At 47.1% G+C, this 22,926-nt stretch overlaps 1 long non-coding RNA gene across 1 annotated transcript; it reads left to right on the top strand.

The window, feature by feature from the left end:
- The first annotated feature begins 743 nt into the window (after positions 1–743).
- Positions 744–19,661, top strand: LOC116738106. Its single transcript, XR_004343717.1, has 3 exons — positions 744–754; positions 6,072–6,077; positions 18,862–19,661. It is a non-coding gene; the product is annotated as an uncharacterized LOC116738106 (long non-coding RNA).
- Positions 19,662–22,926: the final 3,265 nt, after the last annotated feature.

Below are 22,926 nucleotides of genomic sequence, written 5' to 3'. Positions count from 1 at the left end.
CCGACTTCCGCTCAGGCCGTGATCTCACCGTCTGTGGGTTCGAGCCCCGCATCGGGCTCTGTGCTGACAGCTCAGAGCCTGGAGCCTGCTTCGGATTCTGTGTCTCCCTCTCTCTCTGTCCCTCCCCTGCTTGCACTGTCTCTCTCTCTCTCTCTCTCTCTCTCTCAAAAGTAAATAAACATTAAATAAAGTTTTAAACCAGTTGGCCAGGACAGGCTTCCCTCCCAAGGGGCTGAAGGATAATGGCAAGTAGATCCGTAGGGGACGAGTTCCTCAGGTGGAAGGTGCAGCAACTGTGAGGTCCTGAAGGGGGCCTGGCCTGGTCCATGAATAGCCAGGGAGGCCTGGGTGGGTGGAACAGAGTGAGGGAAGGGAGAGACAAGTAGCAGAGAAGCTCAGGGTCGTTGTTGGCAGTGGGAGTGGATGTCAGACGACATAAAGGCTAGTGGGAATGTCGAGGATATGTCATATCACGTCGAGGGACGTGATATGACATATACCTTAAAAAGCCCAATAGATAGTGATCACTTGATTTTTTTTTTTTTTTTGCTGTGTGCAGAGCCTATCATTTGGAGCTGGGGAGAGGCCTGAAGTCACAAGGCCACAGAATGTGTGCTGTTCTGGGTCCTACTACTCAACATGTGGTCCACAGGCCGGCAGCGTGGGTGTCCCCTGAGCGTTGGTGGGAAATGTAGAGTCTCGGGTTCCACCCCAGACCTACTGAGTCAGCCCCTGCTTCTGATGGGGCCTGCGAGTGATCCGTGGACACATTCGAGTCTAGAGTTGTCTAGAGTCTAGAGTTGTCTGTGGCTTTGGGCATCAGCAGCCGGGGAGTCTGCGTGAAGCATGTCCACTGAGGATCCGGGCAACCTGGGGCGGGCGCGTCACTGCCCGTCGGCCTGAGCTTCTCCCTCTGCGGGAAGAGGAGTCAGGCGTGACACTGACATTCCCTGCTCCAGCCCCACTCCTGCTTTTCCAGGTGCTTGTCCAGGCGTGCGCCCCTCTTAGCACCCATCCCCCTTATTCATCGGACCACACTCTGGGGTTGAGGGGGGCGGGAGGTGCGTCAGGATGCTGGTGTAGTCTGGGTGTTGTGGAATTTCTAGAATGCCTTCCTTCGGCAGAGATGCTCTTTCCTTTCAATGGGGGAGGGCTACACATGTCCAAAGCCTACCAACGGGGGGCGCGTGCTTCGAGCAGAGTCCTGGGCATGCTGGCTAATCTGCAGACCAAATTCCCATCATGTTTAGCCAGATCCCTTCTCGGTCCAGTGGTTCCAGGTGCAGGAAGGCTGGTTGCCTTTGAGGGTACGTGGAGGTGTCGCTTCTCCAGAGGAGCGTTGGTTTTGCGTGGAGCTGGCCGGTCCGTGCTAGGATCCGGCAGCATTCCTGGGCCTGCCCTCCTGAGAGACACCACCCGGCTCCCGGGGCCTGGGGACCGAGTCTCACGTCTCAGCAATCTAATTTTGGCTCGGCTATTATTAACTTCTGAGGAACTTCGGGCAAATCGCTTCACGTGCCTGGATATCGGGCTGCTTATTGATAAAATGGGGTTATAATCATTTGTACTTCACAGCCAGGTTACCGAAGCTTCATTATGTAAATGCTTTTGAGAGCTATTCGTAAATGTGTGATTTCCGGGCCCAAGTCACTAGGTACTAGCATACTTTTTTTTTTTTTTTTTAACTTTAATGAGTGTGAAATCCTCTCTACTTCTGTTCATTTAATGACTGCAGCATTGATGGGCAGATAATGGCAAATGCCCATTAATGTTCCTCACGGATTAGCGTGGATTAACAAACAAACTAGACATTGACCTTTCTTGGCCGTTTCGGAATTAGTCACACGCTTCCCATTATTTGTGTATGTCAGCGGTGCGACCTAAATAAAGTTAGGGTTGATCTCTTTCAGAATAGGTTTTGGATTTCTCCTTACAATAAAGTTAAGGCAAGCTGATGTATGGCTCACAACCAAATAGAGAGACCTTTTCAGCCAAGCGCTTGCTCAACTGGGGAGTTATTATTGAACGTTGGTTTCTGGATGTGGTCAAATTCTCCGGTTTCTCAAGTGTTTTCTGGCCTGCTTAGGGCAGTAGTAGAAAGCAGGCTTCATTTGTCACTGCCATTTTCCATTGGTGGGGGAACCCGATCGCTCCAGTGGCCCTGCGTCTTACCTTACCACCTTGGAATTCCAGATCAGCCCTGTGCTTGCTGGGGTTGGGTGTTTTCAGATCTTTGCCATTGTGCTGTTAGATGGCCTTCTGGGCTCCCTTGACTGACGACTTAATCAGCTGCTGTCCATGCTGCCTAAAGCAAGTGGGTTCAGGGACGCTGTTTTATTAGCTGAATAATCTTAGGCAACCTACAGATTAGAGCAAGCAAGCAAACAAAACAACATTCATAGCAACCGCTGAAGCACCCTTGGTCACACTGGCTCTCTGATGAAGTTTAGACTGCAGAGAGAAAATCAGACCATCACAGCCTAGCCTGGAAGAAACTGCAGAGGGAGCTAAGTCCCAGATCGTGCGTGTTTTCCGGACCTTCACTCTTCTGGCTTTGGTTCTATGTCACTGTCCGGGGTGGAGATCATCCTTGCTTTCTAGGATACGTGAAGGCCTGTCGAGGAAGAAGGTGCTTCGCGAGAAGTTCATGTATTGTTTGGAAGCTCCTGGGTTAAGTGTGGATTGGATCCAAGGGCTCAGGGTGCCAGATCTCTAGATGGGCTCACTGGGACTGGGGAAGTGGTAACTATCTGTCCTACCAGCCAGGATTGCATCGTCTTACAAAAAGTTTATACCAAGAAGAGTATCTCTCCCAAACAATACGAAGCCACTCTTCAGAGATTTCCCCCAGACCTGGGGCTTCGAATTGGGGTGGGAAGTGGGGAGCAGCGTGGAGACACGGGCAGCTAGACCGAGTGGTCATGGACACTCCAACACTGTCCTCACACCAAACTGTGGCTCTTTGACTCGCTCTCTAATGCCCCTTGGAAGAGCACCGTCTTCATAAACTTTAGGAGCAGATTGAAGGATGAGGCCGTCGTGAATTATTGCCAGGACAGATCCAGAAGGATGCTATTGTTTTTGTTCTCCCGACTTCTCAAAAAGTTGGTAAAAGATGGCTTATTTCTGTCACAAGTCTTGCCGTCTACTTCCCGTCTCCAGGTACATAGGAATCACAGTGCTGAGTGCTTGGACCACTCCATGGCATTGTAGCCATCCTGCAAACACGTGGGATGGATTCTTGACGTGAGGCTTGGAAAGTGAGGGAGCGTAACGCCGTAGATTGGGTCTTCTGCGGGTTAGTGTCTCCCAAGTGCACGTGAGTGGATTAGCGATCCACATGACCACTTGGCTGGTATACTCGTTGGCTGAGTGACCCAGTTAGAGGCTTGGCCCAGGGACAAGAGGACAAGGCTAGCTGGGCGCTGTCAGGGAACCTTCCCAACTGGGGCTGGGAGCTCCTGTTGTCCTGGTCAAGGGCGCAAGTCAAGGGCTTCTCCTGCCAGACCCAGGAGAAGAGTCCCTGCTACTGGTTGAATCCCTGGGTCATTTCCTTTCTGACCATGTAGATAAATAGCATGGAGTAAGGAGAAAATCCAATGGGCTTGATATTAGAGCTTGTGTCATGGTGTCGGGTTTGTCTTTGGGAAGCAGCCATTGTGAGTGGTCTTCCGGTTTTTCATCCATTAGTTAACCAAACTTGAAAACTTTCCAAACTCCTTAATGTGTTAATATGCCCAGTGAGGCACCCCGAGCAGTGACCAAGCCGACCTTCAGAGCGGTGGTGACCTTGTGAAAATCGCACACTCATAACTAGCCAGGCTGGGACAGAAGCCCAGCCCCTGACTCCGTCTGTCCTACTGTTGTCTCTCAGATGGTGAAGTGGCTCAATCTATAAAACGTGTGGTTGCTATGAATTACTGTTGTTGGTAAGGAGAATTGGAAACACTCGCATTTCTAGATTACCTTTCAAATATTCAAATTCATGCACGGGTAGCATATGGCTAGAACTTGTATTTTTTCGCTCAGATGTCTTCCAATGTGCTTCATTGAATTCCAAATCCACATCAGGTTTGAATTTTGAAAATGCCAACTGTATACTAACTGAATGTGAGAAATGAAGAAAACTTTCATAAATGTTTTTTTTTTTAAATAGAAATGGTGATTTATTTTTCTGCATTCTGATAAACCAGCTGTATGGATTGTTTTTTCCCCCATTTTGTCTCATTTGCATCTTGCTAATATTGAGGGAACAATATTGCCGATGTATTCTTAGCTAATTTCCTACGAGGCAGCCTCACAATAGCATGTAACAGACATCAAAGGAGAACGGACCGTGGTGTTCTTTCCCATCACCTCTGCCGGCCAGGCGCGTGGACCTAGATTTGGGCGGATCGAGCACCCTTCGTTGATCTCAGGCAGCTGTGTCTGCTCAGCCTGTCCAAACTTTGGATTCAGTAATTATCTGACGCCGTTTTCTTCCTATTTGGAGTTGGATTTCATTTGCAGGTGCCGTTTATGTTTTTGTCACTTCCCAGGTAAAAGACTCTCAAGTACTTTAGAACTAATAAAGGAGGGCTTTTATCTGCTCCATTTTCCTCAGTTGCAGAGAAGATTAGTCTGCATATGTGTGTGTTTTGCATGACCTCAATCAGAGGCACTCGCACTGGGAGGAATGTTAGCTTGGAAGTCAGAAAACCGCCAGACAGAGAGAACCCAGGTACGGGGCTCTGAGAGCTTCGTAAGCTTTGAGATGCCCTCTTGTGGCAACCTCCCCCACCCCCACCGTCGAACGTACTAAAATGCACCACAAAGTGTGATTTATGCCTTCCATATCTTCACATCTAAGTTAACATTTACTGTAAAAGAAAACATTATTTTAAGTATCCCTAAGACAAAATGCTGCCCGGTAGAATTCGATGCACTCATTTCAGAGAGTTCAAATGTAGAAAAATGTGCATTTTAGAGTTGGCGAAATATAATTTAATTGTGAATTGAGTTGCCGTTGGGCTGTAGAGATAATGCTAAATTTAATAGTTTTGCAGCTTTTGATTTAGATTTATTTCTAACATATAAACATCAAAAGCACCCATGTGTCCGTTATGCAGCTTTGGCTGATCTGAACATTCTGCCCCATTTGCTTCAAATATTTAAAAAATAAAACGTTGGTGGTACAGTTGCAGGGTCCCTGCGTACCGTATGCTCCAGTCTCAGGCCTCCCCTCTCCCTCGTGACCCACATAATCCCTATCTTGATTTGGTGCTTATCATTCCCACGCATGTTCGTCAACTTTTACTATAAATCTTCGTATCCACAAATGCATTTAGCATTTTTAAAACACTGCTACTTATCTACTAGTAGCCATTGCCTTTCAGTAGGAGAACCCCGGAGCCTTAGCTGAACACTGTCTGTCGGCCATGGCTAAGTGCCTAAGTTCTGGCTGATTATCAGATAAACCAGTAGCTACCAGTACGACATCTGGGTGTTGCCTTTATTTTATCTTATATTTTATTTTATTTTATTTTATTTTATTTTATTTTATTTTATTTTATTTTATTTTATTCTATCTTATTTTTTATTCTATTCTATTCTATCTTATTTTATTTTATATTATTCTTAAATGCTTGTTTATTTTGAGAGAGTACACGCGTGCGAGCACGAGCAGGGGAGGGGCAGAGAGCGAGTGAGAGACAGAATCCCAAGCGAGCTCCGTGCTGTCAGTGCACAGCCTGATGTGGGGCTCGAACTCACAAGTGGTAAGCTCATGACCCGAGCCGAGATCAAGAGTCCGGACGCCTAACTCACTGCGCCACCCAGGCGCCCGTGGGTTTTGCCTTTAAAACAAAGGCTCAAGCCCTCCGTGTTTTCTTTCCTCCTGCTTCTGACTGAGACAGGACGAGGTGGTAGTGAGCTGCCATACAAAGGTGGGAAACAACAGAGCTACACGGTGGAAGAATCCTGGGTCCCTGCCTTCGAGGTGCCTGCTGCCTCACCGCCTCCCACCCTCCCTGCCCCCATCAGATTGTTTACTGTCTCAGGCTGGGAAATAAACAAACATCTTTTTAGGTAAGTCGATGGTCTTATTTGATCCCCATTAAAACAGACCCCGAAATGTTCCAGTATAAAAGTGGTTTATATTCTGATTATGTACGTTACTAGTGACCTACAGTATTAAAAACTTCATTTTTCTTAAGTAGGGAGGATTAGGACAAACCACATGTATGTAATTCATTGCCTCCTCAGATTAAAAAAGGAAAACAGTGTATTTTGTAGCTTCCCCAGTGGCTAGCTAGGCACTGTGTCCAGTCCCGGAGTGGACGTCACCCTGTAGAGGGCACATCCGTTGAGTTCATTGATTACCTTCCGTGTAGAGATAGAGCAAGTTCGAACACGGCTGGGGACACCTAGCTACTCTGTCCCCAACTGGAGACCTTGAAAGCAAATGTCACAAGGATAACTTCAGAATGAAAAGGAGACGTTTCCGTTCCCAGAAGGATTTCCTTCCCAAACGCTGAGCATCTATGGGAGCGTCATAAAAGTGAGGCCTTCCTGGTCAGTTTCTCCAGGAGCTGGCCCCCACCACTCCCCACCACCCGCACGACGGATGCCAGAACGGCTGGTCGAGGAAGAAGCTGACCCTCACTATCTGGTTGGCACTCTTGAAGCTCCGTGCCGGGCTGCCTCGCGGTTGGGAGCTCTTGCTTTCTGCAGAGTGGTTAAGTGGCTTGGGGCTTCTCCCCAGAGGGGCAGTGTCTGTGTCAGAGCCGTGGATGTTAGGGGGGCACAGGGACCACTGCTGTCCTGTGCCACTCTGCAGCCCTGATCGTGCCTGATGGGAGCACATCCACCAGCTTGTCCCAGATCTCTCAGGTCAATGTGAATTCTGGCCTTTACGGCAAGCCTAGTCTTTGGATTCCCTCTCAGAGGGGCCTTGGAACAGAGTGTTGCAAGGCACCTGGCCTCTCCTTTTGAATGGCAGTCGTGCTGCCCGTGCCAGTCACACTGGATACACCTTGACCTTGGGCCTTTTGCCCCCTGGCATTAAGTATTGGGTTATCAGAGGCACCTGGGTGGCTCGGTCAGTTAAGCGACCGACTTTGGCTCAGGTCATGATCTCCTGGTTCATCAGTTTGAGCCCCGCGTCGGGCTCTGTGCTGACAGCTTGGAGCCTGGAGCCTGCTTCGGATTCTCCTTCTCTCTCTGCTCCTCCCCCCTTGGACGGTTTTTGCATTCTTAAAAAAAAAAAAAAAAACAACCTAAAATTAGAAGTAAAAATTTCCGGGGCGCCTGGGTGGCGCAGTCGGTTAAGCGTCCGACTTCAGCCAGGTCACGATCTCATGGTCCGTGAGTTCGAGCCCCGCGTCAGGCTCTGGGCTGACGGCTCAGAGCCTGGAGCCTGTTTCCGATTCTGTGTCTCCCTCTCTCTGCCCCTCCCCCGTTCATGCTCTGTCTCTCTCTGTCCCAAAAATAAATAAACGTTGAAAAAAAAATTAAAAAAAAAAAAAAAAAAAAAAAAAGAAGTAAAAATTTCCTTAAGACCAGTTCTCCTGGTCTTAATTTGCCTAATAATCAGTTCACCAGAAATTCAGTTCCGTTTTGAGCGTTTTTGCACTCATTGCTAGTATCTCAAAACATTATTTAATTTAAAAATTAAAATTGCACACAAACTAAATTTAAAAACAAGCTTGGTGTGCCCTGAGAAGGCTCAGTTTATAAACCTCATCATCGGCCAAAGACGTGGCCGAAGAAGTAAAGGACATTCCCGTGTACAAAGCACTCGAAAAGGGTTCAGATTATAAGCAAATTGCTCATTAGGTGACTGGCTTTAGGCTAATTGACCTGGAGTCCATGGCATCCAAAAGTTGACACTTTTGTGCCCAGGGACACTCTCGCAGGCCTGTATTCATCTTATTTCAGACAAAATTCTAATCAACTCTCTTATTTGGTTTCCCAGCCCCTGGCATATTAGATGTGAATCAAACAGGGAGGGAATAGTACGAGCCAGGCCACTTTGCGTGGTGAGGAGGCCAGCTGATGCCCTGACAGCCAGGAGGGCCAGCAGAGGCCAAAGAGAATTAAAATGTAAATATAGGGATTAGCAAATCACAGTAGTGTGGGGCCTTTTCCTGTGTGGGTGACCTCCTCCCCCGCCTGCCCATGCTCCTACGGCTTCTGAGAGCACCTCTGTATCATAATGTGCGTGATGCCGGGCATGTCATGAAAAATATTTATGACAAGCTAAATTACATGCTATGTACATGCCCCACTCAGTTTTCCTATACACTCCAATTTAGAAGTGTTTTCATCAAGGGGCGCCTGGGTGGCTCAGTCGGTTAAGTGCCTGACTTCAGCTCAGGTCATGATCCCACGGTTTGTGAGTTCGAGCCCCGCGTCGGGCTCTGTGCTGACAGCTCGGAGCCCGGAGCCTGCTTCAGATTCTGTGTCTCGCTCTCTCTCTGCCCCTCCCCTGCTCACGCTCTGTCTCTCTCTGTCTCAAAAATAAATAAAACATTTAAAAAAAAAAAAAAAAAAAAAGAGCCAAACCATACTGTTGAATTGGAGCATTCCCAGGTTTCCAGAACACTACCCATAGGATACCTTGTGCTCTTCATGAACACCCCCCAACCCCCGGCCAAACTAGAACAAGTCAGTGGTCTGGAAAAATTCATTTCTAGGAAGTCAGTGCTCTTTCTCCAAATTTGTAGCGTGGTCAAATGCAGTTAACTCTTGATATCCAGGGTAATGTGGGCAGGGGGTTGTGAATGGCACAAATCACGATGAAACCCACTTTCGTTTATCTGTGGCTGTAAGTCTGGAATGGCTTATTACTTCCTTGGGGTCGTGTCGTAGTCCAGAGAAACAGAACCAGTTGTTTGTTTGTGTGTTTCAAGACCTCCTTCTTTATAAGTATTGTTACTGAGTTATTTTAAGTCCTTTACAACCATTTGTGAGCACACCCAGAGGCACATGGAAAGACCGTTATTAGATCAGGTAATAGACGATAAGATTCTACCACTCAGTGTGGGACCCTGGGCCAGTCACTGACTTTGGGAACCTCAGTTCTCTCTGATGAGGGGTGGGAATGGTGACAGTTGCCCAACTCATTGAAAGTATAATCCTGTCACAGTCAAATGGGATGACCTATGTGAAAATGCTTGGTAAAGCCCAACAGATGCACTTAGAAGTGCAAAGTAAACGTAAGGAACAGCTGTGTTTTTTAAATGTATATATATTTTAAACATTTATTCATTTTTGAGAGACAGAGAGTGAGTGGGGCAGGGGCAGAGAGAGAGGGAGACACAGAACCCGAAGCAGGCTCCAGGCTCCGAGCTGTCAGCCCAGAGCCCGACGCGGGGCTCCAACTCATGGACTGCGAGATCATGACCCGAGCTGAACTCGGATGCCTAACCGACTGAGCCACCCAGGCGCCCCACGAAACAACTGTTTTTATTGCGGTGACTCTTTTCGCTAAGTTTGTTAAGTACCGGTCGTGATTAGTTAAAAGGTAATCTCTACCGGCCTTGCTAATACTCAAAGGCCAGGCTTTGTACTGACCCTAACATCATCTTGAGATGCTTTTAAGAAGTGACATCTCTCTCACCACTAAGGTGTCTGTATCTATTTTCTGTTCTGCTTTATCTTCGGGATGAGTTGATTATTCTTATCATAGTATGAAGCCACGAATGATTCAATTTGGGAAAATGATAGGAACATTTTCCTTGTCTTCTGTAGGATGATTTTGCCATAATGCCCACAAATAAAGTGGTTATTTGGTTTCTTTAGTGGTAGTGGTTTCTTTAAAAGAGGCCAGCTCAGAGTCACGGATCTGCACTTTTAAAGCCTACAATTGATTGTTTAGAGTGAAAATTGTATTCAAGTGAGGCACAGCAGCATGCAAATCTAAAGTGTGGCCATTTTCATCTAGATTGAATATTATTAACTAGCCCAAGGGATAGGATGTAATTAAGATTTCGAACAGCTTACTTTTTGTCTACTGCCATAAGTAACCCCAACGTTCAAAGCGGCGTCCTGGTTTGAATAATGGGAAGATGGCCCGATGTGCCAATATCTGTACATTTTGCCTTGTAGGTGCAATAAAAGAATATTTAACCTTTCGCCACTGGTCCAAGCAATTGATGAGGACACCGATTTGAACTCGAAGCAAAACCGAGAATGTTCAGATTCCGGGAAAATCACATTTCTCCTGAACGATGGCAGATTTCCATCTTGTTAGTTATTCACTCATTCTGATACCTTCTTCCATGGGCTTGGGAACAAAGACCAAGCAGGGACAGATGAAGCCCTTGTTGAGGGTTTATGCTTTTGCCTAATTAAAGCTATTGGATTTACAGCCTGCTAAGCAGCTCTCGTTAGAAGGAAGAAGAGCTCTTAGCTTGGACCCACTTCAGAAACTTTGCAAGACCTCCACTGCCTTTCATAGAACTGCTGAGGCACATTTCTGATGGCGTCTTTATTCTGGTGCCATCGCACGATAACTTCTTCTTTGGGGAGACGGGATGGTCACCTTTTTGTCCCACCCACACTGTTTTAAAAGAAAGAAACAAAGTTGTCTATTTCTCCCGGGAGAAGTTAGTGAGAGGATCCATTGCGTTTGCTGTAGCACCTTAAGCAGCACCCAATAGGCTAGGTTGGCACACAGCTCATTTCAGCTGTCCGTATTTTCAGGTGTACCATATGTATTTAGTACATCATTTGATAATGCTAAAAAATATTAAAGCGGTGTGAGACTAAAGGAGAAAGAAGATGAATGTTAGCATTCCCCTGGGGTTCATGGGTGAAGGAATTAACACAGCGTGGCACTCTACCCTAGCTGTGTTTGTTTCCATGGCAACAGCTACGTACATGTTTCAGACTATCTACAGTGACACAGTTGCAGAAATAGTAGCTTGCAGGTTTCTGATATCGCATCAGTGGACAGGCAGCACGCACTATATTAAGTAAGTGTAAAAGAATTTAAAATATAGCTCTGATTCAGATGTATATTAGCTCAGCTGAGCAATGTGCCGGGGTTTCGACGTTCCCCTTCCTCACGACAGCAAAATCTGGGCAAAGTTGAAAGTTGCAAGATTTCAGTCAAACAATTGTCCTTGCTTGGGTAAGAATCATCAAATGAAACAAATGTGAGTGAGTTACAAAGGTAAGAAAACGGCCTTGGCAGATGACAGATTTAAGAAGGGTATTGTCAGTGAAGCTAATTTTTTGGAGGGGGGGTAGTGCTGGGTAAGGACTGAAAGCTTTGCTCGAAAAATAGCTGAGTCTCAAAGCAAATCGAATGTGCAACAGAATCTTTAACTGCTGCTGAGTTTATGGCAACTAAGGTCTTTGCGTGCATCATTGTGGGAATTGCTTTTATATCAAAATGATCAGGTGAGGAGCAGAGAGGTTGATTAGGTGTGCAGCTAAAGGGAATTTGGGGCTCCATTGTCTTTTCTGAATGCTTATGTAAATATCTCTCTTCTCGCGGGGATGACCCTGGTTTGTCTTTGACATTTGCTGCTACTTTTGTACCATTTGCTGGTTCTGTGTTTATATTATGCTGCCACACTGTAGCCTGGTACGACTTGCGTGTTGGTTAGAGAGCAACCAAAAGCAGATGATAGACTTTGTAAGTGTGTGACTTTGCAGTCGGATTGTACAGTAATTTAGGAGAAGTGTTCAGATATGTATTTGTTTACGTGGTAGACTTCTTCTTTTGAACAGCAGGCTAGGTATTAGGTTAATGGATTTCAGTGTGCACGTTATGATTGCAGGAGCTTTCGAGTATGTTGTAGTTCAATTTATACTGAGTTTTTAATGTCACAATATTTTTATTTATGCCCATTATTCAGTTCAAGCTACATTTACCTTATAGTTTTATTATTCATCTATCAGTGGAGACAATGTAAAATGGCATGGTAATTTAAGCTAATCTATTCATTTGAGGAGGACTCATTTTCTGACCATTGGTGGACTTTTACAAAAAGTGGCTTGAGACATGCAACTCTCTTGGTGTGGATGAGACTGTTTTTTTATGTGCACGGGAAACTACAGGGACTATCCCGTATGTTGTTCTTCACAGTAATGATTTGCTTAGATGTTAACAGAACGCCTATTGGAGGGGCCGGAGGGGTGGGGGGACGTTATGCACTCTGGACCTTCCAGAACACCTGGGTATGTGGAGGGCTGGGACAGATTTTGAATCATAAATCAGGGACTTGAACCCTAGATTCGTCACCACCCCGGTGGACAGATACGATCTGCCTTTCTAAATAAGGTGGCCCAAAAGAAAACGAATGTGGAAGCCTCCCATTTATGCCCATCTGTGGGCTGAGCCACCCAGAGATGGGAAGGGAAGTGTGTATTTTCTATGGAGAATTAGGTTTTTGGCGGCTCATGCCCAAGGCAGCTCCTTCCTCAGAGGAGAAGCCCCTCCTCTTACTGCCGCGCTCATCTCGGTTTTGTTGTGCGACACCAGCCCATTTTAGGGGCAGCCCATTTAGGGTCTGCGGACCCCCTCCCCGTGCCCTGTATCATGGTGGTGGGCAGCTTCTCGGTGACAGCTGCAGAAGCCACCTGTGCTCGCGCCCCTCCCCCCACCCCCAGGCAGAGGAACCAGATACCGTTGGTATGAGGGTCTGCCTGATTTTCTACTATTACACTCGAGGGGCCCTGGAAACCTGGGGTTTATTAACCTTGGGCGAGGACACCGGGAATCAAAAAAGTGCCCGTGAACTACTTCGAATGACTAACTCAACTTTGGTCTTTTTGTGAGCGCTAGAGCAAGCCCTTCCAACCGTCGAGATGTTTGTGCGTTTTTTCCATCATCCCCGAATATTTTCCAGCATAGGGCAAAAGAGGGAAAACAACAACAACAACAACAACAACAACAACAACAACAACAACAAATCCGTGAGTCTATACCATGCGGTTTTGACTCTTTTGTAAGAAGAGAAAAACACAGGAACCTAGATGCAAAGCCTTAGGCCAAACCAGTCATTCGAATGTAAAATCCTGGCAGTGCTTGTAGGAAACTCAATTGCTTCCATTTGAAGGGCCAGGAAATTGATTTGGAAAAAAATAAATTTGAGGGATTCCCAAATAGTGGCAGCATGGAGTGAATAAGAGAAAAATGAAGGTACAGACTGATCGTATTACCCATCTCAAACGGCAGTAGAATTGCCAGGACGAACTTCCTGCAGCCTAGCTCATATGGAGCGTCCACTGCTCAGAACTTCTGGAGGTTCTTGGTGTCCCAGGGTAAAAGCCAGTCCGGAGGCCGGCGTCCAGGGCTTTCCCCACCGGTCCCTCTTCAGCTTTTTTGATGAGGGAGTGTGAGGCAAGCTGAGGGCAAAATACAGACAAACGACACCCCTCCCCACCTCCCACCCCCCAGGTGGGATATGTGGGATGTGCCTCCGACACTCCTGGCTACCCAAGAACAAAGGAAAGGGCTTTAAGTGCTTGCCATGGTGCTGTGGGAAACTAAAGCGAATGAAAAATGAAATTCCCTTATTGCCTACAGCCCATTGACAAGTCCTTGAAACTGGCAGAGTGACCTCCCTCTAGGAGCTCAGCTGCCTCGATGATGACACTTTGCTAGGAGCAAAAGGCAATCTTGGCTTAACATCATCCTGACCGCCACCCCCTTCCCCCAGGGTCCTGTAAGTCTACTTTAACATATAAAAATCCCTTTGGAAACTTCCTTTATCTCACCTGCCCCAAGATACATGCTGGCAATCATACTCCAAGCTTATGACCCCCTGATATACATCTGAAGGGTCTCGTGACTGAGGTTTTACTGCATGGTAATAAACAGCATTTTCCTAACAACACCTAGGGCCTGGAAACCTTGCTTCCAAAAATTCCTTAGGGACTTATTTTATCCCTAACCCCCTCCCAACCTGAGGATATATAATCAGTTACCTGTGCAGCACTTCCTGCCCAGGGTCCTGTCCCCGTGCTTTAATAAAATCACCTTTTTGCACCAGAGACGTCTGCAAGAATTCTTTCCTGGCTGTCGGCTCCGGACCCCCCGCCGTCACCCCAGAACCTCATCACTTTGTCTCTAGATCTCCTTTTCCTTGAGCGTCTTGTGGCATTGCCCTGGGGTACTGCGTGCCGTGTCCCGGCCATGCCGGGAAGTTTCTGGGCCTTTGCTCTGGCCACTGCCTTGGCCCAGATGCCTTTATTCCCATCTTTCCGGTTCTCCCATAAAACCTTACAGAAGTCTCCCTCTCACCCTCAGTGGGATGATTTCTCCATCCTTCATGTTCCCATAACAATTTCCTTTTCTGCAATTACAGCACTGAACTGCACGGTATTAAGATTAGTTGTGTCTGTCATTAACTGAGGTGTAAGCGTATTAAAGACAGGACCATGACTCATGGACTTGAGTAGCGTTTGCAATACCTAGAACAGTACTGCAAGCTGTCATATTTCATTGAATCCTTAAGACCTCATAAAGATCTCCGTCATTACACAGTCTCCAGTGCTCATGTCCTCAGCTCACAGGGATATACTGAGGCTCCAGAGGCTGTGTCTGTCACAGCACCAAGCATCTGGACCAGTTCAGTGTCTTTCAGATGCTTCTAAACTTCTGGTTGTTTGCCATCATCTAAACACAGAAACCAAGTGAACGGCTGATTTCTTTTCTCATATTTATAGAATCACGAGATTTTACAGCCATAAGGAACCTTAGGGAGCTGAACTCCTCATATTAACAGGGGAGAGAATTGTAAGTCTGAACTGTTAAGGGACTTCTCCAAAGCCACATGGTTGGTTAGTGACCCAGGCGTGTGGATCCAGCTGATAACCTCTCTACATTGTCCTCCTGTCTGCCGAGCCTTCTTGGCTGTGGCCTTGGGTTTCACTTAAGACATCACCAGTCGGCTCCGGCTTTCTGCCTTGTGTTGGGGTTGGCCGGCTTTCTCTACGTAAACGCCATCATCGAACAACAATCCGGTTACCCACTCTTTGCTAAAGGCTGATATCATGGGAGTAGAATTAAAAACAAAAGTGGACTCGAGTTTAAATCAGGGGCCCTGGGAGCAGTGCTAACAATTCCTTAGCCATCGCCGCGCTGAGGACACAGCGGCAGCTGCTGAACTCGGTCAAGTTCAGACCCTTAAAAAGAGTGGAAAAAAGAAAGCACATACTTTCCAGTGCCTGGGCACCACAGAGCCGGGCCAGCTGGGCGCAGCACCGTGGCAAAAAGATCTCTTCAGTTTCAGAAATATGAGACCCTGTGCTTGCACACAGGGAGGAGCATGGAACGGGGCTGCAGCTAGAGCTGATTGGCATTACGTCTCAGGGCTTACTTCTGCCTGCAGCCCTGTCGTCAGACCCCGCCCCTATGGGAAGAGCCCAGGAGTATCTAAAGAAAGAGCCAGGCCTCCAAGTTGACATAAGGAACAAGCTGTGCGAGTGAGTGAATATGTGTGTGTGTGTGTGTGTGTGTGTGTGTGTGTGTGTGTGTGCGCGCGCGCGCGTGCGCACGCGCGTGTGTTTAAAGGCCTGTGTCTGAGGTCGACAGGCTTTTTCAGAGGCACTCTTGGCTTTCTGTGTAAACGTGTACTTCCTCTTGTCCAGAGTTAGCCTGTTAAGGGAATAAAGCGCAATTCAGGTTTCCAAGTTGGAAGCCTGATTAATCTCTCTGCCAGTTACATATGGAAATAAATTAGTAAATGGTCCATCTGGGACTAAACTACTGCAGAGATGATAAATTATCGCCATCGTATACGTCAGTGTTGCTGAAGACTGAGTTGTGCTCACCAGGAACTGCTGAAAGATAACTGGATGCTCTATTGTGGTCAGAGAAATAAAATTAAAAACAATTTCTGAGTAAAAAATTTACCTTGAGAGGTTTCTTGGGAGAATGGTTTTGTTGATGCCAAGTTTGTTCCTTAGGACTGCTATCCCTGCAGGTATTTGAAAGGTGAGTCTCAAGGGCATAGGAAATATTTTATTTTTCTATTTTCAAGGGCCAATACAACAAGTATTAGGACCCAGGTGTCTCAATGAGCAGGATAATTCTGTGCCTTACAGTAGCACGGTGCTTTGTAATTGTCGTAGCAATTTCCTGTCTGTGTTTTTCTTTACATTTCAAGGAAGGTGGGGCAAGTTCTTGTCTCTCGTTCTGGATCAGTGTAGAACTGAGGTTTCAGGGACCGGGTCCCTTATGCACGGTGACTCAGATGGCCAAATGGCAGAACCGGATAAGCAACCACATATCCCGGATTCTGAACCCCGCTTCGCTTCTATCAGTCTTGCACGACGTCAGAACGTTTCAGTGTCCCCTCGTGCACCGAGCAGCGTCAGGCAATAAAGCCGTCTATTTATGTCAGTTTTCTAGAGGCAAAAGCCGTGCCTTCTTGATCGTGAAAAGTCCTTTTTTTTTTTTTCCTAAGTGGAGATGTTGAAGGTTGGTTTAACATTTTTCTTACCTGTTTTAATTTGTTTAAATGGAAGTTATGATCATTGACATGTTAGTTTCAGATGTACAACGTAGTGATTTGAGATTCGTGTACATTGTAAAATGGTCACCACAGTAGAAGTCTGGTTAGTACCCGTCACCTTACGTAGTTACAAAACTTTTCTTCTGATGAGAACCTTTAAGATCTATTCTCTCGGCAACTTTCAAATATGCAATATGGTATTATTAACTGTAGTCACCGTGCTGTGCGTTACTTACACAGGTGACGTATTTATTTTATAACTAGAAGTCTGTACCTTTTGACCCCTTTACCCATTTCTTCCCTCTCCCCATCCCTTGGCTGAATCTTTTTTTCCCACGCTTAAAGGCACACCACTATCCGCATGAATTATTTTATCAAACTAAAACCACAGGTGTCTTCAGGGGCCCTTTAGGTATGGTAACATTTTGCCCCTCTGCAGAATGGCCCGAGGCTGCTGTGACCTCTAGCTTCTTGTGCCTCCTTTCAAATTTTCTTCCGCGTCTTCCTCCTGCGCAGGACTCTTCAGCGGGTTAATCCTTAAAGCCGCTGAGGTGTGCACCCCTTTAAAAAGTGCACTAATAATGGGGCGCCTAGGTGGCGCAGTCGGTTAAAGCGTCCGACTTCAGCCAGGTCACGATCTCGCGGTCCGTGAGTTCGAGCCCCGCGTCGGGCTCTGGGCTGATGGCTCAGAGCCTGGAGCCTGTTTCCGATTCTGTGTCTCCCTCTCTCTCTGCCCCTCCCCTGTTCATGCTCTGTCTCTCTCTGTCCCAAAAATAAAAAAAAAAAAAAAAAAAAAAAAGTGCACTAATAAAAAACAAAAGTACCGAAAAGCAAACTGGCTTTAGGAATCTCTAAGTCACCTGGTTTATCAGACATCCGTTTCTAACCAGAAGCGGCAGGTGCCACTTGGTGGTCTTCACACAAGAAAGAGAAGTCACAAGCCCCTAGCACTTATTTGTTTGTGCTTGGAAGCAACCTTGTCTCACCCAGACCGCCTTCAGGTTTCTCAGCCCGAGCTGGTGGCTCCAAGAACCTGGATGGCCCCGCACACTCTCTTGCCTCTGGGCCTTTGCTACAGCTTTGGCCTGTCCCCCCGCCTGTCAAAATCCTGTCCGGATCTCAGGGCCTGTGATTATTGTGATTGTGTCGACGCTTTCCCTTCCCTGCTCTCTCCACCCCAACCTGAAACGGATGTGTCCTCAGAAACCCTGCAGCTGTGTATTAGAGGAAATAACACTGTCTGTATTCGGGTTGCCTGCTGCTCGGCTCGCCTCCCGGGTGGACGACACGTTTCTGAAAGGCAGGGACTTCATCACGTTCGTTCTCTCACTGACTCTTCCGCCCTCCCCAATCCTTGGTTCAATGCTTTGCCTTTAATTGAAGCTTAATGTGCAGTATAGTAGGGTGATTTGACTTGACAACAACAGAAGGGGTGTCTTTGAATAGGTGGATCAATGAATAATCCAAGTTTTGTCAGGATTACTTGGAGGGCTAGTTAAAACGGATTGCTAGGTCCACACCTCCGAATATTCAGATTCAGTAGATCTTGGGTGGGGGCCAACAATTTGTATTTCGAACAAACTCTCAGGTGATGATGCCACTGCTGATGTTCCAGGGACCATAGTTTGAGAATCACTGACCTGATGAATTTATCTCCTCACGTTCTCTACACTGAAGTGCACAGGATAAGCTCGTTCTTTTCGTGAGTCTATCCATTTGTCTTCTTTGAGGCGTAGGCTAAAAAAAAATATCTTCCATCACAGATTATTATGCAATCTATCTCATGTACCAACTTTCCTATTTTTGCAAGATTATTGGTTAAATGTGGGCCAGTAGTTTGCAGCCCATTTAGTGAGTTTGAGCTTGATGGGATCTTTTCCTCCAGGAGGAGAGCCAGAGGAATTTTATTTTAAAGCAGCAGAAAAGAGCATCATTGGCTTTGCAGCCTGTGTATTTGGTCCGCCCAGTGGATCAAGGCTGGTCCACATGCTGGAACGCTGGCCGGGAGTGGTGCTCTGATGTTTCTCCTTTATAGTGTATAGAGTGTTTATAGTATATAGACAAGTGTTTATAGTATGTAGACAGCTATAGTGAAGTAAAATGATCTCACGAATGTCACATGGCTGTTGTAGTAAAGTAAGATAATCTCATGATATCTGTGGCACGCATTTTCAAATTTCTGGGTCCCTCTGTGCCCCATGAGGCAGTTGTAAGAATACTCTGTTGTGAAAGGCCCAGTGGTTCAATAACTTCCCAAGAAATAAGAGGTAACTGTTGCAATTGATTCCCTCCCCCCGCCCCAAGGGTTGCAGCTTTTAGAGTCAGGCCAGATGACAGCCATTGTTTTGAGCCGGTCCTCTCTCCTCCTCCGGTCTGATCCTGCCTTTCTTCTGCTCCTCTCTACCAGTCACTAGAAGCGTCATCTCCTTGAAGACCAGCGTTCTCGTGATTATGGAGGCCTCTCTGTCCTTCCTGTGACTGGAGCAATGCTGACCTCGGTGTCTTGGACCCATTCCGACTCAGGTAACCAGGCTCTGCCTCCATCCCCCCCCCCCCCCCCCCCCCCGGAGATTGCACTGAATAAATGAAATACCAAAGCTATATTTAAATGCAAATGCCAAATTGATTGTTGCTTCATCAATTGGGACCCTCCCCCTCTTCCTCCCAATCTTCTCAATGATTAATTTATGCAGCTGATCAGACTGACAATGTGGTCAATCCAATTTAGGCATTAAGATAATGAAAACATTCAATCACATCTTTATTTAAAATTTTGGAGTGTCACAGATACACGGAGCAACAGGAACACTGCTGGGCGTCTTCATACAGAAACTCGCTTCTGCCATAGTTCCTGTAAATCAGTCTCTTTCCCATAATGCCATGTTTTACTTGAATTATATTAATCTTTCCAATGTATCTTTTGACTGAATGTAGTAAGTATTGCGGAGTACCCGTTACGTGTTCTTGGGGCAGATGGGAATAAAAAAGAAAAAAAGAAAAAATTGAAGGCACGGAGCTCGCCTCCCAGAGTCACGGCTTAGCCAAAGATCCGTGACTCACTCGTAAGAAAATGGCAGATGGTGGTGCTCAGTTTAGGGCCAGTGCCGCGTACTAATTAATGGTTCCCTCTTTGGTTGAGGGAATTGAGAGACTTTGAGGATTGGGATTGAAATAATTAGGGAAGAATTCATGGAAGAGGGAGGGCCTCCGGGGGGCTTTTTTTTTTTTTTTTTTTTGGCTGTGGCTCATCTGGCCAGGCTGAGGGAAGGGGAACAACATGGCACCTGGATAGGAGGGTGGGAATGAGCCCCCTGTGAGCCTGGGCACTGAGAGCCCTGGCTGTGTGGGCCAGACAGGGTTCAGAGGACACTGATCCAGTGTCCCAGCCAGAGCCAGCTTCCCTCTCTGAGCCTGGGTCCCATAAGGTGTCCCTGGGGAAACTCCACTTGCCCCGTTGTGGAGGGGGCTTGGCCGGCAGCCGCCTTCAGGGACAGTGGTCATTGTTGCCTCACTTCCCCAGCTTGGCTGCTACCTTGCTGGCCTTTTTTGCTTCTTTGGGCCTGCCCGCGCGTGGCCTCTTCTTGTCTACCTGATGCTTTTCTCTTCCCCACCTGTTTCCCTCCCCTCCAAGCTCTGCATGGCAGCTGCGGCTTGACAAGGCCTGGGGATAAGCCAGAGGCCGCGTGAGGTCAGTACCTGCTGGTTTTGAAGGGTAGGAAGCCTAAGCCAAGAACGCGAGTTTGCGGGTCAGTGTTGAGATTTCTGAAAGCCGGAATTCAGTGAAAGTCTCAAGGTTGAAGCTGGGGCCCCAGTCAGGGAGCCAAGTGTCCTGATTTGCTCTGGGATAGCTCGGCAAATGCTGCCCACACCTAGCTCTTTCCCCGGGCCGCTTTTGGATAAAGCAATGGTGGCTTTCTCTGGGTCTTAAAGGTGCTACTGACGTTGCCTGCCGAGACTCCTGCCCATCCTGTCGGGCCTGTCCTGGCCACGGCCCCCCCCCCCCCCCCCGCCTCAGTGTGATCCAGTGCTCCCGGAGCCGAGGGGCTTGCTGACCCAGGAGCTCAGGCCTTCCCGAACATGGAGCCCTGGGTCCCCTGCCACCCGGAAGCAGAGGAGCTAGAATAACAGTCTGTGCTCTCCTCTCTCTACAGTGATTGTGGGCCTTTGTCTTCTAAGCCTAATCCAAGGCTCAGTCAAGGGGCCCCTCGGGCTCCTGGGCCAGGTGCGGTTTGCTGCTTGTTCATGTGTGGTGCACAGGCGGAGACTGGTTTCTAGAGGTTTTTTCTCAATAATTATTTTTTAATGTTTATTTATTTTTGAGAGAGAGAGCCCGAGCGCTAGTGGGGGAGGGGCAGAGAGAGAGAGAGGGAGACCCAGAATCCGAAGCAGGCTCCGGGCTCCGAGCTGTCAGCACAGAGCCCGACGCGGGGCTCGAACTCACAGACCGTGAGATCATAACCTGAGCTGAAATTGGACGCTTCACCGACTGAACCACCCAGGCACCCCGGTTTCTGCATTTTTAAATGGTTGGAAAAAATTCAAAGAAGAATAATGTTTTGTGCCGCATGAAAATTAAATGGAATTCAGATTTCAGTGTCCCTAAATAAAGTTGTACTGGGACGCAGTCACATTCATTTTTGGATTATCTATGGCAGCTTTTGCGTAATGGCAAGAGTTGAATAGGCCCGTCAGAAATCGTAAATGTTGACTGGCCCTTTGTGGAAAAAAATTGTCATCCTAGCAAATCGCCTAGACCCTTGTGTGACACAAGTGTTTGAAAAATTTGAGGTGCAGAATATTTTGCACCATGAAGAAAAGAAGTTTGAGGGGTGAGTAGGATTTGCATAAGAGAGGCAAATTGACCATATTCTGGATGGGGATTTTTCCATTCATCCATTTAACCTACAAGTAAATCTAGACGTGACCTTGAGGCTACTTCTTGTCAGAAACTTACTTACCTATTAGCGCTGTCTTTGAAATGAGGCATCCAGGCTTCTTGGGGGTAAACTGAATGTTGGAACAAATCAGCACCAAATAAAAACACACCCTGCATTTTGGAACTTTTCCCCTTTTTACTTGGCGTGAACGATCGTATTTTAAACCAAATAAATATTTTGTTTTAAATCAAGTAAGCATTGAAGACTGAGCATGAGTAAGCCATGCCATTTAATCTTGGCAATATTTTCCCAATCTGGTGGGGATTCTCTGGTATTGTTGAGTGGAAACTACTCCAGCTATCAGAGTTGGAGAAGTGGGTTCTTACTCCTATTAAGTAGCTGAGCCAAGGCTACTGGCTTTTTACCCTCGGGAGGGTAAACAGTATTCCCCAAATCTCAGGGTTAGCGCAACAGAAGTTTATTTCTCACTCACTGGTTTGTGCCAGTGTGGCCACCCTCCATCCAGTTATGAGGATCTGAGCCTTCTCCCTCCCGTGACACCTGCATTTCAACACGTGGCTTCCTGGTTGCTGCGGCATGTGAAAAAAAGAATTGAAAACACACACCCTTTCTTAAGTGCCTTAGACCAGAAGTGACCCAGACCAGTTTCACATCCACAGTCCATTGGCCAGAATTAGTAACATGACCCTCCCTTGTTGACGGGAGGCTGGGAAGTAAGTACAGAGGAGCATGAGATCTACTTGGGGTACCCTTGCCCTTGCCACACTGGGTCATCGTGGGAAATCCCATACTTTTTCTACGCTTTTCTTTCTTTGCTCATCATTAAAAGGCAATTCACCCAGCTCAACATTTTTTCACATAGTTTACGGGAGGCTCAGATACGATGTGCGAAAGAGCCTTGAATGGTAGGATGAGTTGTCAAATATGTAAGAGGTAATTGTTACCTGATTTCTTTATCAGGTACTGAGTGGTGATGGTGTGGAGTCAAGGTAATCGCGTCCGCCCCAGTAGGCCTGGGGCTGTGCAAGCCTTTGCCAGTTACCTAATGCAATTATCATGCAGTCCTCCCTTTCACACCCAGAAATATCCTAGTATAGACAACCAATTATATGACCACCCCAGCTTGACCCCACTGGTCATCCTTCAAGATTAACGTCAGCTACTGTGTAGGTACCTTTTCGGAGTCACGCTGTTCTAAGCTTTTTGCCTGTGCTGCCTCATTTCATCCTCGTAACAAACTTTGGAGGCAGGTACATGTAATCTCATTCTCGCTGAGGTAGCGGAGGCAGAAAGGTTTGGATGGAATCCAGGTCTGAACTGCTCTTAAGCACTCCACTGGACCGCCTTGCTCATCCTTCTCTGGGAGTGCCCTCCTTGACCGTGTGGGCCCCCCTTCCTTGACACTGGCTTGGGACCTGCTCCCAGACCACACACTGGAAGAGAGCTAAGACCAGCCCTGGATGAGAAGGTGAGGCACGGAATCGCTATGTGATTCTCCAGAGCCAGAAAGTAGCAGGACCCGTCGTCCCTTTCCATCCATTACCCTGGACATCCACAAACCCGGCTTGTGTTAA

The sequence above is a fragment of the Lynx canadensis genome, chromosome B3, assembly GCF_007474595.2.
Source record: "Lynx canadensis isolate LIC74 chromosome B3, mLynCan4.pri.v2, whole genome shotgun sequence".
Taxonomy (NCBI): Eukaryota; Metazoa; Chordata; class Mammalia; order Carnivora; family Felidae; genus Lynx; species Lynx canadensis.
The sequence above is the reverse complement of the archived record's forward strand: the minus strand, read 5'-3'. Positions and strand labels throughout refer to the sequence as shown.